The 16,058-nt window shown below is 41.8% G+C and overlaps 1 long non-coding RNA gene across 4 annotated transcripts in view; it reads right to left on the bottom strand.

Annotated features, from left to right (window-relative positions):
- The window catches only part of LOC148518401 (uncharacterized), an 816,630-nt gene that overhangs the window by 330,448 nt on the left and 470,124 nt on the right, over positions 1 to 16,058 (bottom strand). For all 4 annotated transcript variants that reach the window (XR_015878985.1, XR_015878982.1, XR_015878984.1 and 1 more), the window contains 2 exons: positions 9,747 to 9,828; positions 4,833 to 4,976 (listed from right to left, as the gene is read on the bottom strand). This is a non-coding gene — a long non-coding RNA (uncharacterized LOC148518401). The remainder of the gene's footprint in view (positions 1 to 4,832; positions 4,977 to 9,746; positions 9,829 to 16,058) is intronic.

Genomic DNA, 16,058 nt, shown 5'->3' with positions numbered 1-16,058 from the left:
TTGCACAATAAAGACTGGCGCCGACCAGCTTGTACTCGAATCCAGTCTGGCGTACTGTTTCCCGGCTGCTGTGTGTGTGTAAGGAAGGAGTCCTCTATCCAGGAGAGGGACCCCTAATCTGACTGTGTCACAATATATATATATATATATATATATATATATATATATATACATACACATAGTCAGGTGCATAAATATTGGGACATTGACAGAATTTTCAGATTTTGGCCTCTATTCACCACCACAGTGGCTTTGAAATGAAACAAACAAGATGTGCTTTAACTGCAGACTTTCAGATTTAATTTGAGGGTAATTACATACAAATCAGGTGAACGGTGTAGGAATCACAACGGTTTCTATATGTGCCTCCCACTTTTTAAGGGGCCAAAAGTAATGGGACAAACTAAACAATCCTAAATCTAACTTTCACTTTCTAATACTTTGTTGCAAATCCTTTGCAGGCAATTACAGCCTGAAGTCTGGAATGCATAGACATCACCAGACGCTGGGTTTCATCCCTGGTGATGCTCTGCCAGGCCTCTACTGCAAATATCTTCAGTTCCTGCTTGTTCTTGGGGCATTTTCCCTTCAGTTTTGTCTTCATCAAGTGAAATGCATGCTCAATCGAATTCAGGTGAGGAGATTGACTTGGCCATTGCATAACATTCCACTTTTTAGCCTTAAAAAACTCTTTGGTTGCTTTTGCAGTATGCTTCGGGTCACTGTCCATCTGCACTGTGAAGCGCCGTCCAATGAGTTCTGAAGCATTTGACTGAATATGAGCATATAATATTGCCCGAAACACTTCAGAATTAATTCTGCTGCTTTTGTCAGCAGTCACATCATCAATAAATACAAGGGAACCAGCCATACATGCCCACGCCATGACACTACCACCACCATGCTTCACTGATGAGGTCCACTGCACAAAAGTGGAAGCAAGGAAGAGGCAAGCAACTACCGACCAGTGAGCCTTACATCAGTAGTAGGGAAATTGATGGAAACACTCTTAAAAGAGTCATAGATTATCTCAAATCCAATAATTTGCAGGATCCCAAACAGCATGGAGTTACTGGGGGGAGATCATGTCAAACAAATGTTATTGCCTTTGTTGACTGGGTGACTAAGGAAATAGATAAAGGGAGGGGCCATAGATATAGCTTATCTAGACTTTAGTAAGGCTTTTGACACTGTTCCACATCACAGACTGTTAAATAAACTGGAAAGCATGGGATTGGATACAAAGATAGTTGAATGAATAAGATCATGGCTGCAGGATAGGAAACAGAGAGTTGTAGTAAACGGAGTGCAATCTCAAGAGGGAAATGTTACCAGTGGAGTACTTCAGGGGTCTGTACTTGGACCAGTGCTTTTTAATATCTTTATTTGTGACATTGCAAATGGTATTGAAGGGAAACTATGCCTTTTTGCAGATGACACAAAGGTATGCAACAGGGTAGACACACCAGGAGGGGTAAAACAAATGATTGATGATCTAGGTAGACTAGAGGAATGGTCAAGAATGTGGCAACTACAGTTTAATGCCAAAAAATGCAAGATCATGTACTTGGGTCTCAAAAATCCAAAGGCTAAATATAGTATTAATGGCACTATACTGGAAACTACTGAAGAGGAAAGGGATCTAGGAGTCACTATTTCAGGTGACATAAAGGCAAGCAAACATTGTAACAAAGCAATGAGGAAGGCAAGTCAGATGCTTGGTTGCATAGGGAGAGGAATCAGTAGCAGAAAGAAAGAAGTGATAATACCACTGTATAGGTCATTGGTAGGTCCTCATCTCGAATACTGTGTTCAGTTCTGGAGACCATATCTCCAGAAGGATATTAATACATTAGAGACTGTACAAAGAAGGGCAACTAAAATGTTGCAAGGTCTACACCACAAAACGTACCAGGAAAGACTAAAAGATCTTAATATGTATAGGTTTGAAGAGAGAAGGGATAGGGGGGACATGAAAGAAACGTTCAAATATATAAAGGGTTTTAACAAGGTAAAGGAAGGAGACATTCTTTAAAGAAAGAGAAGTATTAGAACAAGAGGACATGTTCTAAAACTGGAGGGTCGTAGGTTCAGGGGAAATTTGAGGAAAAATTACTTCACAGAAAGGGTAGTGGACAAGTGGAATAGCCTCAGCAAATTAAACATGCATGAGATAGACATAAGGATATCCTTCAGAAGAAGTAAGGATCAATAAGGGTTGAGGTAAGACTATGTTTAAATATGGGGCAGACTAGATGGGCCAAGTGGTTCTTATCTGCCGTCATATTCTATGTTTCTATAATTCAGTCACATTGTCTTTGCTATTATGTTATAGTGTTGTCAGATGTGCCTAATGGTACTTCTGTACAGCATCAATGTGTAAGTGACAAAAGCGAGCTGAATTTTATTTTGCCTGCAGGCGGCCTGATGGTGGAATGCACGTGTTCGGTCTTTAGGTGTTGTAATGATCTATCACAGTGCACATTATGTTTCAAGGTCTCTGAGCTGTTGGATGACTTGAGACACTTGCTGTTTTCTCATTGATGGAAGTAATGTATAGTAAGTCATTAGACATGAATAAAAATGAGTAAGTAGTGTTCTTTGTCTATTTACATGATACCAATGAAATTGAAGTGTTTATACTTCAATATTTCCATCATGTTGTCACTCCTGTAGCAGTTTGCCATATTAGGAGGTAGACTCTCTCTCTAATTGAGCATGCAGACAATGACAGACCTACAAACATATTCTACAAAAATTCACTGTATTGATTAATTCATACATAGGAACAGGGTTGGTGATGTCACAGCAGCTCAAATGACTGCTAGTCTCAGCTTCCCAACCTGTATCTGAACCCCATAAGGTCGCTGTCCTAAATAAGTGGGAAGGACTTCAGTGGAATGGGGAGTTAAAACTTTACTTTTAACAAAGCTACAGTCAGTGGTGTAACAATGGCCCCGCAGACCCCGTGGTGGCTTGGGGGTGCCCCGGGCTGTTGCTACGTCACTGCAACTGTGAACGCTGGCCTCTGAAGTGATCAGAGGTTAAGGAAGCCTCTAGTCACTTCAGAGGCTAGCGCTCCCAGTAATGCAGGGCGCAGGTGATGTCATTACATCACCCGCGTTGTGAGGTACCTGCACGGCCGTGCCTCCTGGATCAAGTTAGATCCGGTCAGTGCGGCAGCAGCAGCACGGACAGCAACCGCATGGAGTCAGCGATGCCTAGTGTGCACAGGTAAATACTGGGGGGGCACTACTTTAAGGGGCACAACAGGGGGCACTACTTTAAGGGGCACAACAGAGGGCACTGCATAAGGGACCACAACTACAAAGGGCACTGCATAAGGTGCCATAACTAGAGGGGGCACTGCATATGGGCACAACTACAGGGGCACTGCATAATGGGCACTACTACAGGGAGCATTGCATAAGGGGCACTACTACAGGGGGCCTTGCATAAGGGGCACTACTACAAGGGGCCTTGCATAAGGGCCACTACTACAGGGGTCCCTGCATAAATGGGCACTACTACTTGGGGGCACTGGATAATAGGCACTACTACAGGGGGCACTTCATAAGGGACACTACTACAGGGGACACTGCATAAGGGGCACTAACTTGATACATGCAGATTTTACAGGTTATAAGCTATATTCCCAATAATCTGGTTCTACATGGATATAGAAACTGTGCACCCTGTCTTGAGCTGAGGTGACAGACTGGCAGGAACAGAGAGGAGGGTTGGTGAGGTGGATCTTTCAGGGTGGGATGTAATGGGCATTACCGTGTGGTACAATGTGCATTTTGGGGTATTAGTGTGGCATAATGTGTAAGGGGCATTTCTGTGTGGCATGTGTTGTAAGGGGAATTATGGTGTGGCATAATGTGTTATAGGGGGCATTATGGTGTGGTATAATCTGTTATAAGAGGCATGCGCAGAAAAACGTAGTCTTTGTTTTTTTGGGGTGAGCGTGCCAGAATTTTTTTTGCCAGGGGGAGCAAAATTTATAGTTACGTCACTGGCTACAGAGTATTTTACTTTCATAGGCCATAGTTTAACTTTTTTAATTTTGTGGATTAGTGGTTCCTTAAATTGACAGCTTTGATGTGGTCAACATGTAAAAAAGAGATTTTAGCTAAAAAAAAAACAACACAATTTTGTGTCAGTAAACAGATACTTTATTTGTATAGATTAATAAAATTATAATACTTGATTAAAAATATTTTGGATTGGTTTCTCTGCAGACATAAATTATATAAAAATAGGCAAATAAAAAGCAACATTCACAGGTTTTTAGGGGGTGTGTAAATCTCTGGTGATAGAAATCAGTTACCAGTATTTTCCTGACCTCTTACCCTTCCTAATGTAAAGTCATTGTACAACAATGGGAAATTAATTTTGAGTAGGAACCTGCTTAAAGAAATAACTTAAAAGTCATATAGTAAATCTTAAAATAAAAATAAACATCTTTGAGTTATTCTGTTGGCAACTTCTACAATTTGGTACCATTATGTTCCCACTAAAATTAAATTTTGTATTGGTCTTTAATGACTGCGCCCAAAGACAAATATTCCTTCCCATATTTTAGTGGTTAATTAATGTACAATTAAGATTTAAATTCAACATAGTTTATTGTTATTCAGTTGTTATGGATTGCAAATCAACATAACGTAAATTGTAAGAATATTATTTACATATAACCACAGACTCAAATGGATGATATACGATATAGTGAATATTGTAGAACATCAAACACATGACACAGAAATGCAAAGTAAGAACTGTCTGTCATCTTTGAAATCACTGTAAATGGAAAGTACTAAATGACTTACTCTCATATGAGAAAACACATCTTTCTTTTGTGGACACTGGGACAGTGGGACACAGTGAGCTGATGTCATAAACCACATCAATCTGCTGGCTACTGAGGGCTGCAAAACATCCCGTGAAGTAATGCAAGACTCACACTGTGCTGTCTGCCTCGAAAGAAGAGAAAAAAATAATGACTCTACTTGAAAGACAAAACTGTGCTGCTCAGCCTGACGATAAAAAGCTCCTCTTATGACCTTACTTCACCCTCCGTCATGTTGGCCAAACATGAACTTTGAGAAACAAATTCTAGATGCTTGTAGAATTTTATTTATATAGTTAAAGCAGATAAATCTTATTTCTCTTTTTTATTTTTATTTTTTATTTTACTTTAAAATCAATACAGCACTTGCCATCTCAATGTATCACGTCATAAAACTACACAGCATTAATGGAATGTCTATAATCTAGTCAGCAAATCTGTGGAAGGATTTTAGGATAGCACAGAGAACAGAAAGTCGCCATATCGTCATTGCAGGCTGACCAAGCAATAGCTATAAAGTTAACCAGCAACTGAATTAGTGTTGTGTCTCCTGTATTCAGCTGTTTATTTTAGGATATGCTCATATCCTCTTTATCACCTGCCCCTCAGTCACCTGTAGCTGAGAGCTGATATAATAGCTTATAAATGCTGCAATTATCAGTAATAGAATGTCCTTTTTCAACGTTGAAGAAGACTGGACAGATTCAGGCTTTCTGTGAGCTTAATGACCAATACCATTATTAACAACATTAAAATTATTCAAGAATGTTAAAAAAAAACTTTGGTAAAATGTGAAATTATCTAGACATTGTCAAATATTGAATTCTCAAGTGCAGAATTTTTCTGTGTCTCAAAAATGTGTGTAAACTATTTTGTTTCATTCACATTTAGGAAGAAGCTTAAATGCTTAAAATTATTTTGAGCGAATGCATGTTTACAGGTATAGTCAAACAGCTGTTCAAAGCCTGCACCTGAAGCCTCCTTACCTCCGATATGCCCAATTTAAGGAACAAAAAGATAGCATGCCAATGTGTTAATGGAATTATCTTGCCAAGCAGCATTTTGTTCCACCGTCACCAGTCTGAAGCTCCATGGTCTCAAGAGTGCTGACACTGAGCAATGGGATATCATACTGCCGGGCTGTTTGGCATACTAGCCTGGTTGATTAACATGCTGATTAAACAGCCTCATTAGCATGCTATTCTCTGGAGCCACTAAACTTTTCTTGTGTGGGCTTTATTGTTTTAGCTTTCTACTTTTCTTGGCAAAGGCTTTTCAAAGTCTTTACTCATTAACTATAGGACTTGTCACATGGATAAAGGTAATCTCTGAGGAAAACATGTATACTATCTAGCATAGTAGAAAGGGATAAATCCATTAGGTCAGGAGTAGGCAACCTGTAGCACTCCAGTTGCTGTGGAACGACAGATCCCAACAGACCCTGCCACAGTATCTGGAGTGCTACGGGTGCCTGCCACTTCCTTAGGCCTTAGCAAAACATGGGACAAGTGTCTTTATTTCTTTACCATGGCGTATTAAAATGTATTGAATATAATATAGCCCAATACAAGGGATAGCACATTTGTGCCTCAAAACAATCCTGTCTCTGAAGTTTTCAGGCAATTCCTTGGACTTCATGCTTGGTTTGTGCTCTGACATGCACTGTCAAGTGTGGGACCTTATATAGAGGTGTATGCCTTTCAAAATCATGTCCAATCAACTGAATTTACCACAGGTGGACTCCAATTAAGCTGTAGGAACATCTCAAGGATGGTCAGTGGAAACAGGATGCATCTGAGCTCAATTTTGAGCTTCATGGCAAAGGCCGTGAATACTTATGTACATGTGATTTCTTAGTGGGGTTTTTTTTTAACTAAATTTGTAACGTTGTCATTATGGGGTATTGTGTGTAGAATTTTGAGGACAAAAATGAATTTATTCCATTTTGGGATAAGGCTGTAACATAACAAAATGTGGAAAAAGTGAAGCGTTTGTAAATACTTTCCGGATGCACTGTACACTGCAGAAATATTAGTAGAGCCGGCGGATAGGCGATTGCACTTAACATGCCTGATCTTGGCTACTAAACACTAGGGCACACTTTTCTAACAGAGGGGAGTCTCCTTAGGAGCTATTTTCTGCCAAAAACACCAAATACCACAGAAAATGTTAAGAAGTCCGTAGATGGGAGGGGGTTCTAGTACACAGATCTCCTCCATCCTGACCTCAATAAACACATTTAATGCAGTAGATTGTCAACTTTTTAAAATAGTACGCCTTGTTGGGCTACCATAGTTGTATATTTTTTATGCATTTCATTTAAACACATAAAAAATGCATTATCATTTTCAATTGCAGATTTATATTATGAAAACCTATGTGTAGAATTTGCCTGTTTGCAGTTTTGGAAAGGTGGATTAATCCTGAAGCAAGAACCACAAAGTATTTCTTGGTGGTTAGAAAAAAAACAAGAATTTGCTGTTAGTTTACTTTCTTGTAATTTCAATTAAAAAAAGCACATTTTTGCCCATTTTGGGTCGATTGGAATCAGACATATATACGTCCCTTATGTTAGATGTAAGCCCATCATAGGTCTTCTTATGTATCCTACATGTGATGTAGTGTTCTTGTTTCTCGTCATGGTGTGTATGATGGAAAAAACATTAAACAATACTTATACACTATATAGACAAAATTAATTGGACACTGACAGCAAATAGGTCAACAAGATTTTTATTAACGTCAGTACTGCAGTGATAACTGCAGACACCCTTCATGGCAAACTATCCACAAGTTCCTGGACAGCAGCAGGCGGTATGTTTTGCCATTCTGCCTTAAGTACAGTGACCAACTGTGACACTGAAGAAGGTTGAGTTGACCTAGAAAGTACCCTTTGCTCCAATTTGTCCCAGAGGTTCTCAATGTGGTTAAGATCTGGATTTTGAGCTGGCCAGTCCATGCAGGTTACCAAATTTTCTGTATACCAGTCCAGCGTCGCCCTGGAAACATGACAGGTGGTATTGTCGTCCTGATAAAAACATTTGTTGTTTCCATAGAACTGCAAGTGCATGGGCCTCCCTACGAAGTGTTCTAGTCAAAACCACCACAATAGTGTGCAATCACTTTTGTCTACATAGTGTAATGTAAATTGACCGAAATATGACCCCTAGAGTCGAGTTTATCTGAGGTTAGGTAAGTATATCCCAAGTTTCGGGTATAACCGATACCACAAAAAGGAGCAAACCCCACTCACAGAATGAACACTGAGCGTAGATCAATCCTGTAATGGTTACTTTATATGTTCATTGAGGAGTAGGGGTTGTCATTAGGCTGCTGTGTGCAATTTTGCTGAGACCTGCCATACCTTTAATATAATTTTGGTAGACTGCTTGAGGAGAACTAAGCACACTATAAGCACACTAATGCAGAGTCAGAACTATGGCAGACAATGGAGGCGCCTGCCGCCGGGCTCCAGCTCTGAAGGGGCACCTCCTCCATTGTCCACAACATATCAACCCCACTTAGCCACCCAATACATGGTACCCTTTCCCGGCATCTGAGAAGCCACCATACACTGGTGGAGAGCTCAATGTCAGACCATCAGCTGCTGCCTTCGTCTATCTATAGCCTGTCTGCATGCGAATTGCTACATTACAGTGTCAGCGGCTGTGACGGGGTGGGGGGGAGGCGATTTCAAAGTCTTGTACAAAAGGTATAATTTGTGTGTGTCCGCTGCATAAATACATACTGACATTGGAATGTGATCAGCCCAAAAAGTGGCACTGTCACCTGAACACTGAGGTGACAGCTACACTTAACATTTCAACATATACAGGTTGAGTCTCCCATATCCAAATATTCCGAAATACGGAATATTCCGAAATACGGAATATTTTCAGCATGACTGAGATAATGAAACCTTTGATTTTTGATGGTTTAATGTACATAAACTTTGTCTAAGGCACAAATTATTAAAAAGATTGTATAAAATAACCTTCAGGCTGTGCGTATAAGGTGTATATGAAACATAAATGAATTTCATGTATGTACACAAACTTTTTTTGATGCACAAAATTATAAAAAATATTGTCTAAAATGACCTGCAGGCTGTGTGTATAAGGTGTATATAACACATAAATGCATTCTGTGTGTATATTTGGGTCCCATTTCCAAGACATTTCATTATAATATGCAATTATTCCAAAATACGGAATATTCCGATATCCAAAATACCCCTGGTCCCAAGCATTTTGGATATGGGAGACTCAACCTGTATTGCATTTGTTTAACTTGTAGATATATTTTCCCTTTAGGAGGTTGATGGTTCCTGAGTAGCAGCCATAGAATGCACTAAATCATTCACAGTAATGATAAGGTAGCAAACAAAACACTAAACTAAAACACCAAACTTCCCACAAACAACATTATCTCATAGAAATGTTAAAACCACAATCATCAAGGGATAAATGTGGCTTGTGGCGAATATCATTGCTTTAATATTTCACTTTATCAATCTACTCAGCTTTACCTTCCACGGTAGTGTCAGCATTGGCAAAGGAAGACTGTCACTGTTGCAAAGCATCATTAACTCAGTTGAACAAGTTAACAGCTTGGCTAAGTTGACTACTCATAACTTCAGTGCATTATAGTACAGTCAATTAAATTTATTACTTGGCTTGTGGTATTCGGTTATCATAAGCAGCTTGATTCTGTCTGTCACACATGTTTCAAACATCAAAGCAGATTGAATAAAAAAACAAAAAGAGGTGGAATAGCATGGTATACTCCTTTCGGTGAACCGATTGAACAAACTAATGCAAAAAGGATATGCTGCAGAGCTAGACACCACCCCAGGGGATTCAATAGAAATTGTCACCACTGAACTTGGACTTACATTGTTCCTGTCTTCCTCTTATTTGTGCGTTCTACTAGCTCCATAATCCTACGCAGTCGTCTGGGCTCAGTTTTTCTTAGATCTGCAGTGATGAAAAATTGTTAACTTTAATTAAACAGCAAGAGCAGAACAAAAAACACCAGGGAGTTTATGAAGTTCAGTTTCCGCTGAGATTTTAAAAAGACTTAAAGGTTTTCGTATATAATCCCTATAAAAGGATTATAAATGTAATTCCTGATTGGTAATGCAACATGTCACTTAATATCACAGGGCTCATGATAACTTCCCATGGTTACGTGGCAAAATGTTGAATTAAAAGTAAAGTATCTTAAAAAAATAGAATTTGCTTTGTAATATTAATATTCTCTCCTACAAAGCATAGAGATGATATTACCAACAATACATCATATGTACCAAATAATAGAGATGTGTGGTTCGGTTCTCCAGAAATCCGAATCCACCCGAATTTCGTGAATCTGGGAAAATCCGGGTCGCGGTTCTGATCTATATGCGGTTCGGAATTCGGATATTAAATCCGAATTTCGGGTTTTGGTTTGCATAAACTACATGGTTTTAGCTGTTTTTAAAACTTTTTATCTATTTTTTATTTAAAAAATCCATATCCAAAACCAAAACCAAAGCACTTGAGGGTAGTTTGCAAAACCAAATCCAGATTCAAAACCTTGAAAGAGATACAGATCCGAATCCAAAACCAAAACACGGGGGTCGGCGCACATCCCTACCAAATAATAGCCTAATTAGTGACAAACAAATACATGTGTTTAATGTACCCCTTTATCATTTTCTAGTCGGACAGACGGCCATCTTGCCGGTTAGAGCCTACTGCCCATCAAATCGGCAACAACTTTGTCCTTTTAATCATGGTGCAATTTGCCACTCATCGATAGCGATTTGCAATTTTAACCATCTATCACTGGTTATTAAGTTTAGAGGACACAGTAAACAACTAGTTGCGGCGAACTGAGTTCAGTTTGAAATCGTCACAAAAATATCACTCCATTACATTTCCCCCTAAGTAACCCATTTAGAATTTGCAAATATAGTCAACACTGTAGGAGCCTACACTGGCTCCTCTTTGCACAGCAGTGTGTTGTCCAAAGTTTGTTATATAAACCGTACATTTGTAGACTTTGCATGTACAGATAATCTGAAAATCTTGGCAAAAGATAAAGGTGGAATGTGAAAATTCTGCATTTGACCTAGCAAAATTTCCATGCTATATAACAAGCAGAACTGTTCTACAAGGATATGGTCTTCGGTCATTAGTCTCTTTTGAATATGTACATGTAAATAGGATTGTAGAAGATACTATAGAAATGAATTCTTGGTCGCTGACAAATCGAACTGGGTAAAGAACAAAGAAAATGTTTATCGCTATAAGGAAATTTGATACAAAACAGAAACCCCTTTCTCAGCAGTATTAGGCACACATTCATACAATCAGCATTGATTTTTTTTTTTTAAATGATTACTATTTCATAAGTCAACACATGCAAATAAATCACAGTGCAATCATGTAATCAGGGGCGTATCTATAATGGTATGGGTGCAGGATGTGCGGGGCACAACGTCCAGGGGGGTCCAGACCGTACACCCTGCACCAGGGACAGACAGGGGCTGTATATCAGCCTTGGCAGTCCGCCCTGCACTTCCGTGTAGAGGGGGGCGTGGTAAATGCAAGGGGGCATGCCGCGAGTCAAGAGGGCTGGCCTTGTGGCACGCCCCTGTCTTTTTTCGGCCCAGCACAGCCGGCGCCGGCCCATACACGCCTCCACTCCTTCCGGCTCCGTGAAATTTTAATGATTTCGGAGCCATTGGGTGGAGGACAGGGGTCTTCTCCTTCTTTTCCTTCACCCCTCCTCAAGCCGGTCCTTAGGCCATCGGCCTTTCTGGCATATGCCAGAAGTGCCCGATGGCCAGTCCGGCCCTGCCCTGCACCCATACTTCCTAATACTTACCTCTCCGAAGTCCCACGTCGGCTGGAGAGGTGCTACACAGAACGCCTGGAAATTGGCCGCAGCGTTCTGCACATGCGCAGTAGGGAATTTTGGCTGCCGCGCCATTTTCCCAGTGCCCAGAGTCTACTGAACCTGTCAGTACGCCACGTCCGCTGGAGACAGAGGAGGGGGCCCCGGATGGTGAGTGAACACGGGCCCCCTCCTCTGTAATTAGGCCCCTGCAAGAACTATACTATAATGTGATATAAATATGGATATGATTCACAAACATGTAAACTGTACTGGTGTATATATGAAAGTAGATGTCAATGATTTTTAAAAAGTATGTTTGTTAATTAAATCTATAGTGTGAAAGTAATGATCACATAATGATTCACAAAAATATGTTACAAAAGTAAAATAAAGACAAGGTTGTCCCCTATCACCCATACTCTTCACCTTAGCCCTGGACTCCATGCTTAGAGTTTTGCAGCACTGATCACAATTTCAGGGTATCCACACTGGGAATGAGGAAATTAAGACATCAACTTTTGCAGACAATGGGCCTGATTCAGCAAGGATCGCTATTCTGCTAGAACGCGGCACCGCAGTTGCTAATATTAGCGGTGAAATGCAAATGTTTGCAATCGCATTGCAATCACAGCTTACCATAAGGACGCCGACTTCCCCTTACTCACATCCGTATACTTGGGCAACATAGTGAAATAATCGGTAACATCGAGTAACAGCGGACTCATACGCACAGTTATGGCAGGTCAGTCCTCACTCTTGCTTACTTCAGTGCACGCTACGAGGCCTCAAGCTGCGTATGGTATTGCAGTGGATAATTTATGCATGCCCCTGCAACGGCGCTGCAACGCACTGGCAAGTCTGCGTTTACCCGACCCCCCCCCCCCCCGTCAGCACCCACAAATGGCACTTCCTGTCAATCAATGTGCTCCGGGTCTGCGTAGCCTCTGCAAACGCATTTCCCATCGCAATTGCTAGTTCGAGCACGCGCACTGCGAAGCATATGCATACGCAATGCGAATTAATCAACCGATAGCGTACGTCTTTGCTACTGCGATCCTTGCTGAATCAGGCCCAATGTTTTATTATATGTGTTGGATCTGAGGAGGGATCCTTGGGCCTCTGATGAAGTGAATATGGTTTGGTTTCGGGTTTCTCGGCTGATTTTGCAAAATCCACTCCCTTATACCTTCATATAGGCTACACACAACCATCGTGAACTAGAGAAAAACAGTGTGCGCAAGCAAAGCAATTACATATTTGGGTGTACAAATACCAAAAAACCTTAGTTATTTATATACATATAATCTGACCTCTATCCTGCGTAGTAATAAAGGAGGCTCTGAAATGAGGCAGAATCTTAGTTTATCCTACTTAAAATGAGCCAAATTGGTAAAAATTATTCTATTTACGCGAATACTTTATCCCCTTCAAATCCTCCCAATCCTTCTATCCCGGCGTGACACCCTAGAGATAGAAAAGGTGATTTGCACCTTCATTTGGAATAGTAAGAAGGCTTGAATAGGCCTTGTGAAATGACAACAAAGCAAATCTAATGGTGGTACAGCTTACAGTCATGCTGTCCATCTTTGCTATTTGAAAGATTGGCTACATGATAATGATACAGTATGTATGCAAACACTTAACTGGAGTCTGGATTCCTTGAAAGAGGTATTTTGACCTCGTTCCTCCACCTACACATGACAGTGAGGTTCCCATAGCTGCTCAATCTAATCCATTGTTCATGTCTACTCGCAAAAAATGGGATATTCTCTGCCATAAATGCACCATACAGGAAACCCCTATGTATCAATATTCCTTCCCTTAATACGCAACCCAAGCTTCCAACATGGGGAAACAGGTTACCCTTTCACTCTGTGGTCTACTATTGGCCCTGGTAAGGTGCGTACACACAGTATGATATTTATGAACGATAACGATACCGTTCAATTATAAATCGTTCATTTTTATGCAGCAAACGACCGACCAACGATGCGCGTTCCCGCATGGACGATAACGATATCTATGGTCGCCCATACATGTAGGCCAACTTGGACAATTTCATCACGATTTGCATGTTAAGAGATGTGGCAGGATGACTTCACTGAAAGATATCTATCACATTGTGTACACCCAATATCGTTGGTCCTGCACTACAGAAAAGTTCAAGGGAAATCGTTCGGTGATATCGTTGGTTGTGCAGATCATACCGTGTGTACCCAGCTTTAGACAGTTTGCTGACAATTTGCTGACAGTTTGCTGACAATTGACGGGAAAGCCTTTGATGTTCTCACGAGCTGCTGAGGAACATACTCTGGTATCCCCTATCTTACCTACAGGCTCAACATTATGCTGTTACTGTATCTAGGTAGCTGTCCCCCGATGATTGTAACAATACATTAGATCTGCTGTTATTGACTAAGAACCCTCCCCAAAAAGCAATATCTGTGCTCTACTCTTCTCTTCACACCCCACTACAATACGATATATTGAAAACAGGCTTAGCACAATGGAAGGATCACTTTCCATCTCTGACCACACACACATTACTGCGAACATTATCTGCTGCTTCTGTAAAATGAATCCCAATGGCATCATATGTAGAACTTTTTCTCAATATATACCACGCAGCGCTGTTACCAGGGTGCCGGACACCGGAGGGAAGCTGCTGCCATTTTTCCCTCTATCTGCAGCGCGCTTGGATCCGGAGCCGGAGCGGAGGTGGAGTGGCAGTAAGGCGCTGTCACATAAGGGGGACGCAGCTGGAGGGAAGCTGCTCTCATCATTATTGGAGCCGGAGGCATGACGTGGCGGTGCGGGGGGTGGAGGTCAGATTGGACAGGAGCTGGCAGTGGGCTGGGCTGCCTATTTTGAAACTGCGGCTGGAGGATCCGAAGAGCTGAGGGAACAGCTGCGGCACAGGAGCTCTGTAGTAAAGGTAAGTAATGTTAGCTTCTATAGGGAGCTGGGGGGGATAGCAATGAGTGGCACACTCTGTATACTTACCATGGGGTGGGGGGGGACAGCTATGAGCGGCACTGGCACTGTATACTGACTATGGGGAGGGGTGTGTGGGGGGAAACAGCTATGAGTGGCACTGGCACTGTACCAGAGCCGGATTTATACCTCATGGGGCCCTAGGCAAGATACCTGTTTGGGGCCCCCCTTCCCTGTGCATATATTATAGTAGACTTTGCTGGAGCAGGATACACACACATCATAATAAATATATATATAACAGTACTATGATGCGTGTATATTGCTCCAGTGACACCTACTGTAGTATATGCACAATTATTACAGAAGGTGTTACTAGACCACATTATGTAATGTATATATTTATATATACATGGGACAGGAACAAACAGAGGGAGACAGGAGGAAAGAGGAAAATTAGGGCGAGATGAGAGGAAAGGCGGACGGACAGGACATCAGAGGAAAGGGGAAGGACAGAGTGAGCTGGGAGAAAAGGGGGGTGTACAGAGGGAAATGGAGGCGGAAAGGGGGACAAACAGAGGGAGACGTGATGAAAAGGGGAAGAAGGAAAAAGGGAAGAACAGAGTGATACAAGAGAAGGTGGGGGAAAAGAAAAGAAATGCCTACACAATAGCTAGTGACTACCGAAAAAAAATAAAACATATATATATATATATATATATAAAATAAAGTCTGTACATATACACACATACAGTAAGTATGACACAGGTACAGTAAACTTACCCAGAAAGCCTCTTTCTGTCTGTGCTGGGTCATGTCTTCATAGGCAAAAGGTGAAACCAGTTGGGGGAGTGGAAGTATCCTGCATTGGAGGCTGGCTCAGGCTGCAATGCACACTGGGGGGGGGGGACACTCACTATGACTACGTGGGGGCTGAGAGCAGGTTAGCCTGCAGGGGGGGAGGGCGAGCGCAGGGTAGGCTGCGGGGGGGCTGGGAACACTCCAAGGGAGAGGGCTGCAATCGAGGATGAGGCTGGCGGCAGTGCAGTCATTGTGACTGCGGGTGGAGGGAGCGCCGTGCTGGCTGGCTACAGCAGCACAGGCTATGGAAGAGCTTGAGTTGGTTGGAGGAGCTGGGCTAGATCAGCGCACGCTGCGGGAGGGGGGCTGGCCGCTGGCTAAACTGCGGGGAGAGGACCTGGACGCTGGCTACACTGCAGAGAGGATGGGACATGGGAGAGGAGACTGGCTGCGCTGCACTCGGTGTTAATGTAGTGACAAATCACGTGATGGGGGTGGAGCTGATTGAGACGAGGAACAGGCAGGAAATGGATCCGTGCTGCTGCTGTCAAATGTCAAGTCGCAGTTGTTCAAATACAGTGTAGAA

The sequence above is a fragment of the Taudactylus pleione genome, unplaced genomic scaffold (assembly GCF_031769625.1).
Source record: "Taudactylus pleione unplaced genomic scaffold, aTauple2 ptg000201l, whole genome shotgun sequence".
NCBI lineage: Eukaryota > Metazoa > Chordata > Amphibia > Anura > Myobatrachidae > Taudactylus > Taudactylus pleione.
This window is presented reverse-complemented; position numbering and strand designations above follow the sequence as displayed.